General features: G+C 40.4%; 1 long non-coding RNA gene across 1 annotated transcript; it reads right to left on the bottom strand.

Annotated features, from left to right (window-relative positions):
• Positions 1-1,230: 1,230 nt before the first annotated feature.
• On the bottom strand, positions 1,231-14,582 carry LOC145544559 (uncharacterized). Its single transcript, XR_014081477.1, has 4 exons — positions 14,329-14,582; positions 4,471-6,903; positions 4,073-4,304; positions 1,231-1,631 (listed from the first exon to the last, which is right to left on the bottom strand). It is a non-coding gene; the product is annotated as an uncharacterized LOC145544559 (long non-coding RNA).
• Positions 14,583-15,960: the final 1,378 nt, after the last annotated feature.

The raw sequence follows: 15,960 nt of genomic DNA, 5'->3' as shown, positions 1-15,960 counted from the left end.
AGCATCAGTCCTTCCAATGAACATTCAGGGTTGATTTCCTAAATCAGCCATAGGTATACATATGTCCCCTCCCTCTTGAATCTCCCTCCCACCTCCATGCCCCAACCAACCCATCTAGGTCACCTTAACGATATCATTGCTGGTTGTTTGAATTGAATTTTTATTTTTACTTTTTATATTTCAAACTCTATCCATATCACCTGTCCTATAAAATGGTATGGGCTTCCCAGGTAGCACTAGTGGTAAAAAAAAAATCTGCCTGCCAATGCAAGAAATACACAGGTGGGTTTGATCCCTGGGCTGGGAAGATCTTCTGGATAAAATCCCTGGATCAGAAAGATCCCCTGGAGAAGGAAATGGCAACGCACTCCAGTACTCTTGTCTGGAAAATTCCATGGATGGAGGAGCCTTGTGGGCTACAGTCCATGGGGTCGCAACAGTCAAACACGACTGCACAACTTCACTTTCACTTTCACTTTCTGGATAAAATGGCAACCTGCTCCAGTATTCTTGCCTGGAGAATTCCTTGAACAGAGGAGTCTGGCAGGCTACAGTCCATGGGGTTGCAAAGAGTCAGACACAACTGAGAGACTGAACACACACATAAAATGGTACACCCATCTGTTGAATGTTGTGTAATCCTCTATGTGGACATAAGAAATTGATTTCCAATCCCACGGATTGTTGTCAGGAAATAACAAGTGATGTAACAGCTGACTGGCCTTCTAAGTGGCCCATGACACCCCCTTTCCATGGTTTCAGGTTGTCTGCGGGATGAAGAGTGATGGCTGACAGTGAGAACGGCCCATCACAGCCTCCATGAAGGACCCACACCTGTTTGACAGCTCACTGTATGCATTGCTCTATCCATAGGCAAACACTTCAAGTTTCTGGAACATTCCATATGTTTACCCTTCTGCTGAGAAAGCTCTCCTGAACCCTGTGCCCTCCTCATTTCACTTAACTTGGCTTACTCACCCTGGGTGAGAGCACTTCCCTGATAGAACACTTTGCATAGGATTAATTCATACTGGCTTTCCCTGGCTACGTTCCCAATTTTCAGCATAGGAACATGGTCCTCCCTCAGCATGCGAGAGAATGAGATCAGCAGCTGGGATATTTGTGCCTCTTGACCTTCATCTAACTCTTCAGAGAATTGTCCTCTCCAGGCCTGGCAGCTTTTTCAGTTCCCCATCAAGTAAGTGCAGACAGAAATGATGAAAAAATATGTTTCTGTAACAGGTAGCATATTCTTGATAGCATATCATCTAGAATCAGAGTGACCTCATTTCGGATGTTTGGAAACTTTTTTTTTTTTCAATCATTTGACCTAACTGTTTCTACTGCTAATGAAAGATCAAATTCCCAGTTGAAAGTCTCCAGGGAATTTTGCATCCTTACTACTTCCTGATACGTAAGGACGAAGTAATCATCTGCACAGTCATCAAGCATGCGCATCTCTGTCCATCTGTTTACGGCCCCATGCAGGACTTGGAAAAGAACAAATGACACAGACAGAGTCCTGCCCAGCAGTATTCAGCCAATTCTGACAATCAGAGGAGGGACTGTGTCCTGTTCTGTGGGCTCATCTCGTGTTCCACCACACAGTCTCCAAAATGGAGATGGATGTCCTTTAAAAAAAGACAAAAAATAAAACAGGAATCAGTTTAATTAATTAATTTTATTTATTTATTGTTTGGATGTGCTGGGTCTTTGATGTGGCACGCAGGCTTCTCTAATTAAGACACAAGGACTTAGTTGCTCCGCAGCATGTGGGATCTTAGTTTCCTGACTAGGAATTGAACCCACATCCCCTTTGAAAGCAGATTCTTAACCACTGGACCACCAGGGAAGTCTCAACCCAGGTGTTTTCTAAGCTGCTCTGCTCATGCCTGGCTTTTCCCTTTGTGATCACTGTCCTCAGAGAGGTAGTGTGTGCACTTGGGCACTGATTTAAAATCGTTTTTATTTATTTTTTCTCCATGATATTCCACTTAACTTGTCATCCACTCAGGCACATGTGCTTTGCTGTGGTCATGGGCCCCCTTGACAGACAAACGGCTGGGAAGATGAAAACCAGTAGCAACAGTTCTAGACTTTCTAGTTTTGATTTCTGAAAAATCTCTGCATGGTCAGGCAGCCTATTTTTGCTGTTGTTTGTTTGTTTTTCTAGAAAATCTGGACAGATTATAGAAGGAGCGTCACCAGATTCTTATTTCTTAAGAAGGTGCTCCTTCAGGTCCAGGCACTTTTGCATGTGAGCTGTGATACCCACCACAGCTCATTCCTAGTTCTCAGCACTTGGCTACTGCTAGCCCATGTGGTCTGTCCTCAAAGCCACCACCTCCAGGAATCCCTTCAAAATCCTTTCCTCTGGATTAGGTACCTCCTCTGTGTGATCTGGCAACACTTAGTGACTTGCTCATTGAGGTTATTATTGAACTTTCCAATAACTTCATGTGGGATTGTCAGTCTCCCCAGGTTGGTTGGCCATGTTTTTTTTTTTTTTGCTTTTATCGTTAAGAAATATTCATATGTACTTGAATAATTGTTCAATATATACTTGATAATTTAAAACACATGATATACATTTGATAAAAAGTCTGTTTTTTCTTCCTCAGTTTTTATTTAGTATTAAAGATATGAGAATGAAAGCTTCTTGTCGTTAATGGTTTTACAAAAAATGATAAAGTCTGTTTAAGTTAAAAGTACGTTATGAAATATAATTAAGCTCCAAATGTTCACAGAAAATGGCTGACCTAGATGGCTCATCTCCTGATGATTTAGGAAAAGTACCTTAGAATGTTAGATGAGAAAACAGAGGACAGAAACACGTGAGCCAAATGAAAGTGTAAATCTTTCAGTCTCGTGATGTGTATGTGTATGTGTGAGATAAAGCTACACGGACACAACCACACACAATGACAGGAAAGCTTTCTCTTTTCTCAAATAAATTTCAGCCTCATTGGCCATAAATTCAGCATTCAAGGGGTGATCATTAGAGAAAGAAACAATTTCTGATTAGTTTAACTCAGAGGATTTCAATATAATAATGATAAATAATTTTGCTACAAACATCTTGACATTATCTTCACAGATAAAGAGAAGACAATAAATATAAAATGTGAATAATGCTGGATTTAAAAGACTACAAGACAAAATAAAATTCTTAATTTTGAAGAGTTGATACTCATATACTGTTAATCAAAATTTGTGTGAAATAATTATAGCTAATGAATTATTCAATAAAAATGAAAAGTGTAAGAGTTTCTAAGGATCTATAATTTAAAAATAAAAGATGTTAACTTAGCAAGACTTAATTATTTCATTAAATATTTAAAGTGAAGTATGTCCTAAATTGCATGTGGAATTTAAATATTTCTGTTTTAAGAAGTACATAATAATTTTGTACAAAAATATATTTTATTTTCATGTATGTGCTATTTTTTATTTTTCTCATTTGAGATAAATTAACAAATTCTGTAGATTGCATTGAACTTATCTTTATTTAAACAGCAACATAATTAATATGATACAGATACAATAAATATCTTTGTGGAAAATTTATTTTACATACTCATTTATATAATTATTATATGTAATGGTTAATACCATCGATATTTTTGTAAGACATTTGTCCACATTTACTAGTAATTTGTTTAGCATAACGTAATAATGATATGTGGACATATTTGCCCAAACTCAAATTTTCTGGATTGCTATGTAGTAAACACACAGCTTAGTGAAGAGTATCACTGTATCATTTTTGAGTAGGAGGCTAGAGGAATTATTTGCAGCTATAAAATATAATGGTCTATTTGCATTTGTTGCATGTGAGACTTTTTCCTCAGCTATGTCTCTAGGCAAAGTTAACACCATGATTTTTTAAAGTGATTTTTAACATTAACTTTAAGAATCAATAAAAGTCTCTCACCTATACACAAACACAAGTGTAAAAAATAAAAGATAATCTCTTCATTCAGGAAAATAATTATTTTACTAGATATAAACATACATAATACCTAATTCCTTTAAATTTTATCTTTTTAAAGTATGTTGGAAATCTACATACATTCAAGGATGCTGTGTGTGCGCTCAGTCGCTCAGTTGTATCCGACTCTTTGCGTCCCCATGGACTGTACCCTGCCAGGCTCCTCTATCTGTGGGATTTCCCAGGTGAGGATACTGGAGTGGATTTATATTTCCTTCTCCAGGGAATCTTCTTGAATCAGGAATCAAACCCGTGTCTCCTGTGTCTCCTGCATTGGCAGGCAGATTCTTTACCACTGCATCACCTGGAAAGCCTATTCAAGGATAAAAGTTGGAGAAGAAGGAGGTTAATTGAACAACATTTATTATTAAAGGCAGGTACATTTTAAAATGTGAGTGGCATAAATGGAAAAAGTCAGTTAGCATGATCCAAGAACACCACCTGGGCTTCCCAGGTGGCACTAGTGATAAAGAACCCACCTGCCAATGCAGGAGACTTAAGAGACGTGGGTTTGATCCCTGAGTCAGGAAGATCCTCTGGAGAAGCACGTGGCAACCCACTCCAGGATTCTTGCCTGGAAAATCCCATGGACAGAGGAACCTGGAGGGCTACAGTCTGTAGAGCTGCAAAGAGTTAGACACGACTGAAGTGACTTAGCATGCAAGAACACCACAGAAACAATTTTCTAGAGATCTTCCAGTTCATTCCTAAAATACTGTCCAAATAACTATCCGCTTAGTCATTTATTTTTTTTAAAGGCAGTTATTTAATGTGAGCACGTTCTATGTTATAATCATAGGTGCAGGACTAATAATATATTTATGTGCAACTTTAATTTTTTTTTTGGCTACTCAGCATGTGGGATTTTACTTCTCTGACCTTGGATTGAACCTACCTCTCTGACCTTGGACTGAACCCTCACCCCCTTCAGTGGAAGCATGGAGTTTTAACCACTGGACCACCAGAGAAGTCCCATATGCAACTTTCATTAAGAACATATATTTCAACTTTGAAAAACAGCATGATTGCATAGCTTTCCTTTATCCAATAAGAGCAAGTCATTATCCCCATGGGACTGATTCCTTGAACCACTTCTATATTCATCCCTCTAAGTTCCTTCATGTTCTGATTTACAATGCTCTTCAAGAAGCTATGCTTGACCTGTCAGACACAATGCTCTCATAATTGTGTGCCAAGTATCCAGTATAGTGGACGTCATACCCAACCATGATAACACTCTCCCTCTGTGTGCATCTGAGGAGTAATCTGTTAATGTTGTTCTGTCACTCAATCTTGTCTGACTCTTTGTGACCCCGTGGACTACAGCACACCGGGCTCCTCAGTCCTCCATTATCTCCGGGAGTTTGCTCAAATTCATGTCCACTGAGTTAGTGATGCCATCCAACCATCTCATCCTCTGGAGCCCTCTTCTCCTCCTGCCCTCAATCTTTCCCAGCATCAGGATCTTTCCCAGTGAATTAGTTCCTCACATCAGGTGGTATTGGATTTCAGCTTCACCATTAATCTTTCCAATGCATATTCAGGGTTAATTTCCATTAGGAATGACTGGTTTGATCTCCTTGCTGTCCAAGGGACTCGCAAGAGTCTTCTCCAGCACCACAATTTGAAACATCTGTTCTTCGTTGCTCAACCTTCTTTATGGTCCAACTCTCACATCCATACATGACTACTGGAAAAGCGTAGCTTTTACTAGATGGGACTTTGTGTTGGCAAGGTGATGTCTTTGCTTTTTAATTCGCTATCTAGGTTTGTCATAGCTTTTCTTCCAAGGTGCAAGCATCTTTTAATTTCATGGCTGCATTCACTGTCCATAGTTATTTTTGGAGCCCAAGAAAATAAAGTCTGTCACTGTTTCCATTGTTTCTCCATCTATTGGCCATAGAGTGATGGGACTGAATGCCATGATCTTCATTTTTTGAAATTTGAGTTTTAAGCCAGCTATTTCACTTTCCTTTTTCACCTTTATCAAGATGCTCTTTAGTTCCTCTTCACTTTCTGCCATTACAGTGGTATCATGCCCCCAATGTGGTCCAGCAAGCATGAGATGTCTCCCTCATTTCATGCTTTATAAAGCATGGTATACCAGGCACCTGGTGATGAGATATGACTTGGTGATGGCTGACATAGAGTCACAGTAATGATTCTGGAGGAGGCCTTTTGAAAAACCTAGGCCTGATTCCTTCCCAGGATGGAACTCTTGACTGTCGGGTTCTCGTGAATTGTGATCAGACACTGTGAGGGGCAAAGGTAAGGCCATGATGAAGTAATGGCTTGTGTGACTTCAGGCCTGGTGCTCAGAGGGGATGCTAGTGTCTTTATGCCATGGAGGCTTATCACACCTTGTGATCTTTACACCTGTCAGCACTCTCCCCATCTTCTGGCCATTCTGGCAGATCAGCCACCCACTGCGTAAACATTCCAAAGCCTGTCTTTTCCTCTCATGACAAACTTGCTTTCCAAACACTATGTTACCAAAAGGTATGGGTTCCGGCTGCTCGCCACCCAAAAGCCAATAAACCAGCTAAGTTGGTGGAAAGGAAAGTTGGCTTTGTTTCAGATGCAGGCTTCTGAGGAGGAGGATGGACATCTGTCCAAAGGTGGACTCTCCTCCCTCCACCTCCCCCACCCCATGACAAGCAGGAGGTGAGAGATTTTATACACAGGACGGGGGCTACATGCAGAAAAAGTACAGTCATCCGACAGTCATCTTCAAATTGATCACCTGTGATCTGACCAGTGTCATCTTGATTGTTGTAGTACAGTTAATTATCAGTTCCAGGGGCCATTTTTTCCCATTTTTTGGAGTCCAGTTCTTGGAATTGCAGCGGCTTATGTTGTGAGTACAGTCTGGTCATTATGTAGTTAAATTTCTCCCATCTGGGTTTCGGTCTCTATAAGACAGTTCATAGGATACGGCTGAGAATACTATCTATTAGCCCTTGACAAGGAACTAAAGGTTCTTGACTTTGCTTAATGACTGCGTTATTATTATTTGGTCTCCTTTGACTGTTTTCCTTTGTCTCCACACTTCTCGTTTCTCTGATTAAACTTATTTTTGACTAAAATTCTCCACAGACAAAAGACAGGCAGAGAACATGGTGGGGGGGAGGACCACAGGGTTCTTCTCTGTTTCAGCCAGTCATGATGCATCTTATTCATTTTTAATGGCTATTCTACTCATGTGCCCTGATCTGTGTGTTTCTTTTTTTCTTTTTAAATTTTTTATTGAAGTGTAGTTGCTTTACAATTTTGTGTTGGTTTCAGGTGTACAACAACGTGAATCAGCTATGAATATACATATATCCCCTCTCTCCTGTGCCTCCCCCCCATCCCCACTCCTCATCCCACCCCTCTATGTCATCACAGATCACCAGGCTATGCTCCCTGTGCTATACAGCAGCTTCCCACTAGCTACCTATTTTATACGTGGTGGTGTATATATGTCAGTGCTCCTCTCTGAATTGGTCCCACCCTCTCTTTCTCCCACTGTGTCCACAAGTCCATTCTCTATGTATGGTTTAAATATTATAAAGGTATTTAATCAAACAAGGCATTCTTATCTGTTTCATTGTAATCCCACCATTGTACTCACCAAGCAGTTTTAGAAATGCAACGCATATTATTAGGTATTGTGTGAAAAAAATGCATTTCTAAAATATGTTTGTGAACTACACTGTGCTGTCAATGTAATGAAAGGTTCTGAGATTTTATTTATGAAGAGGACTGATTAGAAATAAACATGACAAAATTGTGTGCATGTGTGTGTGTGCGCGCGCGCTTGTGCAGAGGGAGAGACATTAAGAGGGTAAAATGCCAGTTTCAGAAGCATCACAGAAGCACTGCCCTGCAAGTTCATGCCCTTATTATCTCTGCCTCCTCTCTCCATCTCTAGTCTTTGCTTATTCTGGTTTATCTTTCACACTTCTGCCACAGTGCCCTTTCTAAAATGCAAATTTGATCCTGTTTCTCTCCTGCTCAAGGTCTTTCAGAATAAAATAACACATTCTCAGCGGGCATCCAGCCTGACTTTTGCCATCTCTAGTTTATAAGTGCTTCTCTGGCCGGACCCAGCTACCTGGGCTTGTGGGACCCAGCAAATCCCCGGCGTTCCCCTGTGCACTGCTCTGCCTGACCTCCCTGCTTGCCTCTCAGGCGCTTCATCCCTGATGCTCCCATGACATGCCAATGCTCAGGGAATTGCAGTGCCTTGTGTCTGTCCTCCATCCCTTCCATCAAATGACACACTTCTTGGATGAAAATTAGTTGCTAAGTTGTGTCTGACTCTTTGCAACCCCAGGGACTGTAGCCCGCCAGGCTCCTCTGTCCATGGATTTCTCCAGGCCAGAATACTAGAGTGGGTTGTCATTTCATCCTCCAGGGGATCTTCCCAATCCAGGGTTTGAACCTGGGTCTCCCACATTGCAGGTAGATTCTTTATCGTCTGAGCCACCAGGGAAGCTCCTCTTGAATGAAAGCCCTATGATATTTATATAATACTTCTGTTCTCAGGGTCTGGGACATAAGTGATCTTTAATTAAGAAAAAATAGCTGATTTAGATACTTGCAAAGTACGTTCCAGGTAAATAAAACTATCCAAACCAGGTCAGTAGACAACATATTCTCATAAAATTATTTTCAGAAAACTTGTATCAGTTGTTGACAGGCATGATCTAGTTTTTATGAACAGCTCTTTCTTCAGCTGATTTTCATTTTGATATTGAAAATGACCTCTTTGCTCTCTTTAACTTTTGGGACCAGAATTTCTGCATGGCCCTCTCTTTTAAAAGGCTCATTCATATAGGAAAAGGCTACAGTATTCCTCTATGAATAACTCTTTGCGACCCCATGGACTATAGCCTTCCAGGCTCGTCTGTCCATGGAATTCTCCAGGCAAGAACACTGGAGTGGGTTGCCATGTCCTACTCAAGGAGAGCTTCTCAACCCAGGGATCAAACCCGGGGAAAATCTGGGGAAAATTTTTGACCATCTGAGCCACCCTCCAGGTATCCCTGGAAATTAGGTGAGATGCAGCAAGTTGTTGAGATGTGGGGAAGAAAAGCTGAGTGGGATAGGTGTGAGGAGACATATTTCATGGTGTCTTCCTTATGGTCAGATAAAAGCCATCTGTACCAAGATAATCATCTGAGGACTTCTTATGATCAGACTAGAGGAACATACAAAAGAATCTTTAACGTTACTCATGCACAAGAAGGTCACTTCTTTGAGAGATAATCTCATAGCACTAAGAACATCCCCATTTTACTCTAAAGCATTAGCTGGAAAAAAAAAAATGGAAGGGGGGTGGCCAATCTATCAAGAGCCTTGGTGCAAATAAGGATTTTAAAACTCACAGCTTTTGTCTTATAAACAGCTTTTTGGTAGTCTTCAAGGACAACCTCACCTAAAGATCCTAAACTTTATATGAAATAAACATAAAGAAAATGATTCCTAGGAATAGATATCACCAGACATGTTAGAAGAGCCCAGAGAGAAAGCATGAGGATTATACATCAATCCTTTCAAAGAACAAGAGCTTCTTCCCCCACAAAAAATGAAAAGGTGTCTGCTTCTCCCTTTCCACATGAGTAGATAAAATCTCCTCTAAATATCAGTAAAATCCCAGCATGAAATAGATGAATTTGAATTTAAAATAATGCCGTGAACCAGCATGGGGTCAGCTGCTGACACAACTGTGTAGGGGTGCTGATGCTGACCTTGCTGATAATGATGTCACCTGGTATATGTGTTGACATTGAGACTGATGGGAGGGCAGGTGGGGATGTATCAAAGGAACTGGCAATAATACAAAGTAACAGGAGCGCAGCAGAGAGTTGGGGAAGAGCTGAAAACACAACAGCTACGCAAGAACATAGGGCAGAGGTTCTTACATCTTGACCTGTTAGAGTTATTACAATGCTGATGGGAGGCCCCCATGCACAGAGAAACTAGGAACAAATTGAAGATGGCAAAAAGTTCACCTTGTGGCCCCTCTCAACCTCCAACAGAAGGAATTACAAGGCTGGGGCTCACGGCTTATTAAAGATACTATATTGCAAAGAATGGGTCTTTTTTTATTTTTATTTTTTGCAAAGGATCAGTCTTAATCACTAAGGGACTTCCCTGAAAACCGTAACTCATCATAGCAGGGTCTTAGGGCTCAAGGAGATGGGAAATAGGCAGTGACCTTAATGATAAATAAAAGCTTTTGAATATTAATGAGTATTGATTATTTTCAGTATGGAAAAGTTTCAATCATCCCCAAATCTTATTTAGAATTTAAATTATATAAAAAAGAAGCTTTCACAGAGGTTCACCTTCTAACACTTTGTGATGAGAATACAAGGGAAGGGAATATTTGAAATATTTAACAGGACAAATTGTACATCCTGAAACACTATGTACTCGCTCTTATTAATAAATGGGCAAATAACTGTTAACTGTTTACTTCTGAGCAGTCCATAACAATCTCTATGGGGAAAATGAATGCCTTATTTTGAAATAGCATAAGGGGCTTGAAAATAATACTGCTTTAGTTTAATTCAATTTCATATTAAAACATTTAATTGGCTAAGATTGCTCTCCCTTAATTAGTTTGAGATACTGTGACTCTACTTTTTTTAAAACATGAATCTTGAGATTTATTTATTTTTAATTTAAAAAAAAATTTGGCCATTCTGCGAGGCATGTGGGGTCTTAGCTCCTTGACCAGGGAACAAACATATGCCCCCCGCAGTGGAAACTTGGAGTTCCTAACCACTGGACCACTAGGGAAGTCCTTGATTCTACTATTTATGTAATAAATAGTTCATAAATTCTGCATTTTTTATATACTGTTGCAAGATTGTAAGGAGAGGGAGCTCTATTAAAATATTCAATCAGTAAAGGACTCAATTGTAATTTTGTTTCTCTAAAGAAAAAGAAAAGATTCCAAATAAATGTAGAGTTTGTGTTTCATGCTTTAAAATAACCAAGGTTTTGTGAAGAAATTTCACTATTTGTCTGATGAAAGCAGACCTTTCCAAAGTGATGTCCTGATATTTTCAAGGATGTTGGATTCCCTGGCAGAATGGTTGCATTCAAACATTTTAAATACATATAGAAAATCATTAGTATTATTGCTTTCATCAGAAAAAGGTGTATCAAAGTTACAATCATAAAAACCAACAGCAAAAACTATTTAATTTGCAGTTTCTTTTATACCAGTCAGTTCCTTTCCAGTTGTATTCAACTGTAGCACTTCACAACTAGATGATTAAAATGATCAAATTGACCCCTTTTTTTGGTAATGTAATTCCTAAATTATCTTCAAGCATTACTTTCATCCTAGCATTGTCCTGCTCAGTCTTCCGATTCCTCAGTTCCGTTGTTCACTCACAGAGAAAACTGTATAAACGAGGGCCTCTCCCTCCCAGTCCTCCTGTCCTTAACACAATCCACACAGTCCAGGAGGACCGCTCAGGGCCCTGGGCATGGTCCTTCCACTTCTTCCCATGGCTTACACACACTCTCTCTCTCTCACACACACACACACACACACACACACACACACACACACACACACACACACACACACACAAACACACACACACACACACACACACACACATATAGATGCCTAAAAAGAAGATGGATATTGGATGGAGGGAGCAATATAAAATGTATGACATCTCAGGATGCCCCTAGTGGTCCAGTGGTTAAGAATCCATCTTCCAATGCAGAAGATGGCGATTTGAGCCCTGGTCAGGGGAACTAAGATACCACATGCCACGGGGCAACTAAGTCTGTGTACCTTAACAAGAGAGAAGCCTGCATACCACAAGGAAAGACCCCACATGCTGCAGGTAAGACCTGACACAGCCAAGTAAGTAAATGAATAAATATTTTTAAGAAAACACACAAGACCTCACAAGAGCTCAGATGATCTCTATTGCTTTGTTGGGAAAAACAAGAAGGGGATATAAGAAATATATCTTTATGTCGATCAACTATACTCCAATAAATTTTTTTGCAAAAGGTATATACATTTGTCTCTAAGAAGAAAACTCTGTGTGTATGTGTCAGTGAGTGATTTAACTTTGTTTATTAAAAAGGTTTCTGAGGAAAACCAGTAATATATATGTTTATAATTATTCAAAATTCTCCTGGTTAAGATTCTTATCTTATTCTCAGTTGTGAGGCAGATTATAGCATAATTAAAGAAGATTAACTAAGAGGTTGAGTTTATACTTTTTGTCTAAATTACAGAAGTAGATACTCCCTGAGGTCCATCAAGCCACATCATTCTTTGGTAGCAGAAACTGAATACCCTGATTTCTCATCTGGTTAATAATAATATAGGATCCTCTGAAACTAGAGTCTGTTATACAGAATGAAGTAAGTCAGAAAGAGAAAACAAATCTCATATATTAATGTATATGTATGGAATCTAGAAAAATGGTACTGATGAACTTATTTGCAAGGCAGGAATAGAGATGCAGATGTAGAGAACCAACTTGTGGACATAGTGGGGCAATAGGAGGGTGAAAAGAATTGAGAGAGTAGCATTGAAACATATACATTGCCATATGTAAAACAGATAGCTAGTGGGAAGTTGTTGAATAGCGCAGGGAGCCAGACAGCATACTCTGAAAACCTAGAGGGGTGGGATGGGGTAGAGGGTGGGGGGTGGGAAGTTGAAGAGGGAGAGGACATATATATGCTGCTGCTAAGTCGCTTCAGTAGTGTCCGACTCTGTGCGACCCCACAGAGGGCAGCTCACCAGGCTCCGCCGTCCCTAGGATTCTCCAGGCAAGAACACTGGGGTGGGTTGCCATTTCCTTCTCAAGTGCGTGAAAGGGAAAAGTGAAAGTGAAGTCACTCAGTCGTGTCCGACTCTTAGTGACCCCATGGACTGTAGTCTACCAGGCTCCTCCATCCATGGGATTTTCCAGGCAAGAGTACTGGAGTGGGGTGCCATTGCATATGTATACTTATGACTGATTCACGATGTTGTAAGGGTAGAAACCAACACATTTTAAAGCGATTATCCTCCAATTAAAAATAAACATTAAAAAAAGAAAAGTTGATTTTATATATAATATGATCACTTAGGCAGTTAAAACATTTCCAAAGAGGAAAATTTAATATTTTAAACAATTAAATTTAGTATCTAAATAGTACTTTTTTTATTTAAAAAAATGACATGTAATCCCATCCTTGTCTCTTAGCAAATGGATGAATATGCTACGGTTATGTTGCAGAGGAAGCTGGCAGGACAGGAGGCACCTGCAGACAGAGGCAGGGACAAGGGCAGGGAAGCACACATGAGAACACTGTAAAGTGTTAGTAGCTCAGTCGTGTCCCACTCGTTCTGACGCCATGGACTGCAGCCCGCCAGGCTCCTCTTTCCATGGGCTTCTCCTGGCAAGAGTACTGGAGTGGGTTGCCATCCCTTCTCCAGGGGATCTTTCCGACTCAGGGATCGAACCCAGGTCTCCTGCGTTGCAGGTAGATTCTTTACCATCTGAGTCACCAAGGAAGCCCAGAGAACACTTGGGCCTGGCATAAAAAGGCAGCATGGCATATTATTATGAGTTCCAGCAGGCTTTTTCTTCCTCTTTTTTTTCTTCTCCTTAGTTATATAAAAAAGGCTAGATATTTATTCAATCAATCAAATTTTTCCTTAAGAAGGATCATATCTCTTTTGAGTTTAAGATATTAATAGGCCACTAATATGAGATAGTATAAAGCTATTAATTTCTCACATTCAAAGTTATTCTGAAAATGTCTGCATTCTTTCATCTTATCTAGAACCCACTGTCCCTCAACTGCACTGAATATATCAAAGGACTCAACTTTTTTCTCCTTTTGACTTAAGAACTTTCTCCTTAAAAAAATCTTAGTGTCATTGACCTTAATGAAAAAAGTTGTCAAACTCATTCTAGATGTTTCAAAGAAAATCATTTGAAGATAAGTGCAATGTCAATTTTTTTAACTCCCTGTCACTCATCTTTTTTTAGGGAACAAAAAAGGTAAAGAAATGAATCTCGAGTAATGGAGGAAATCAAAAGATGTAGCAGTGAAAATGCTGGGTATTTTAAATAAACAGAAAATAACCCTTCATGTACATTCCTGGGAGTGGACTGTTTCATGGGTTTTTAAGTATTTTTTGGTAGCAAACATCATAGAACATAAAAGCTTAAGTAACCAACAAGACAATTCATATACCCAAGTAGACATAAGAGGCTGAAGTTAATCATCACAACTTTCCCATCAGCCTCGGTGGGCACTTGGCCGCTCCCCCCCACCCCACCCGGCACATTATCTGTTTGACTCACTGAATCCCTGCAGCTAATGGAATTTAGCCCCCTGTTTGTTGTTGCCATGGCGACGCGATATTCTCAGGCATGTCATGTTCAGAGATCAGTAGCAGCAGCACGGTTGCAGACACACAACGGCTCTCAGCTTTTGACCATCGGCGGGAATTCACTCCGCAGTCAGTCTGTCAGGAAGGAAGTCGATCCAGAGAAGGAACATCAGAGCCCGGACACTGGCCTTTCCTCCCCCTCTTTGTCACTGCCGGGCTATTATCATTGAAATAACCTTGAATTCTCATGAATTCACTCATTCACAAACACTGTCAAAGAAGGTGCAAGAGTTCAAGGAACCCAGAGGGTCAAAGAGAGGACTAGTTTTAAATCTGTGCCTATTGAACCTGGAAATGACACCGTTCTTAGATATAATCTTATTCTGACCATGGCAAATCAAATCGTGCTGACTGGCCCCGGCGTCCGAGGCAATTCAGCACCATGAAAGGTGACTGGGAGCAAAGAGGTCACATCTTTTGTGGCACTGCTCTGAGAAATAGACACAGACATGTGTGGGAATATTCTACAAAGAATAGAAATCCACCCCCCCCCTCCCAAAAGTGACAAGCAAATCCTGCCAGCCATCTATAAAGGGAGCCAGGATTCTATGCTCCAGATACATTCAGGTTTCAAGCCAAAGGTATAATTATGAGGCTTTTAAGACCTCAGATGTTTGAACAGGTCACAGGTATTGTGCAAGACATTCTTATTTGTATATAGGAAGCGATCAAGAGGAAGACAGTGGAATTTTCAGAGAACTGTTTTTCCTGGTTGGACATATGCTTCCTGTTAAATTATGCACCATTTGAGTGAGGCATGAACTATGCAGGTGAATCAGGGAATTTTAAAAATACTCCTGTAACTGTTGGTCTCTATTGTCCAATACAGAGTCTAGAGTGTCTTATATCAACACAGCTTCACATTTCCTCAAGATTCTCTTAGTTGCTGAGCCTGGGTGTCTAGACATGGCAGTAACCACTCACTGTGCTGCCCTGGGAATTGCAGTGGAATTTGGGTCTATGGATAAAAATGTGAAATCAGAAACAAGACTTCCTGCCTTTGGATGGGGCACCATGGACAGGATCCAGAGGTGGGGGAGGGGCTTCTGAATTATTTTTCTTTCTCTCCCAGTATGGCAGCTCAAGGACCTTAGGTTGCTGAATTTGATAAGGACTGAAGGTTGGATGACTCTGTTCTCCTGAAGATCCCTGAACTGAGGTTCAGCAGAAAGCAACCTGCAGGAAGGGAACCTGTATTGCTGATGCTACGTTAAAGAAGAAAGTGGTGGAGTCTTCTCTGGTGGGCCACTGGTTAAGATTCAGTGTTTCCAATACAGGGGTTGCGGGTTCGATCCCTGGTCCAGGAACTAAGATTTTGCATGCCACATGGAGCTGGGGAAAAAAAATGTAGCAAGTAAATGCAACACACACACACACACACACACACACACACACACCCAATGTGGTAGAACTTTGTCCTCTGCCTACGTAGCCCCAGAAGGGAATAGTTATTGAAATAACAAACAGTAGATTCATTCCATTATGGTTATGATCATATGAACTTCAAATAAATGACATGGAATAACTCAGTAAGAGCATAAAT

Source organism: Giraffa tippelskirchi, chromosome 4, assembly GCF_054371585.1.
Source record: "Giraffa tippelskirchi isolate mGirTip1 chromosome 4, T2T-mGirTip1v1.2.pri, whole genome shotgun sequence".
NCBI classification, from domain to species: Eukaryota; Metazoa; Chordata; class Mammalia; order Artiodactyla; family Giraffidae; genus Giraffa; species Giraffa tippelskirchi.
Note: the sequence above shows the minus strand (reverse complement) of the source record. Positions and strands in the feature narration are given on the sequence as shown.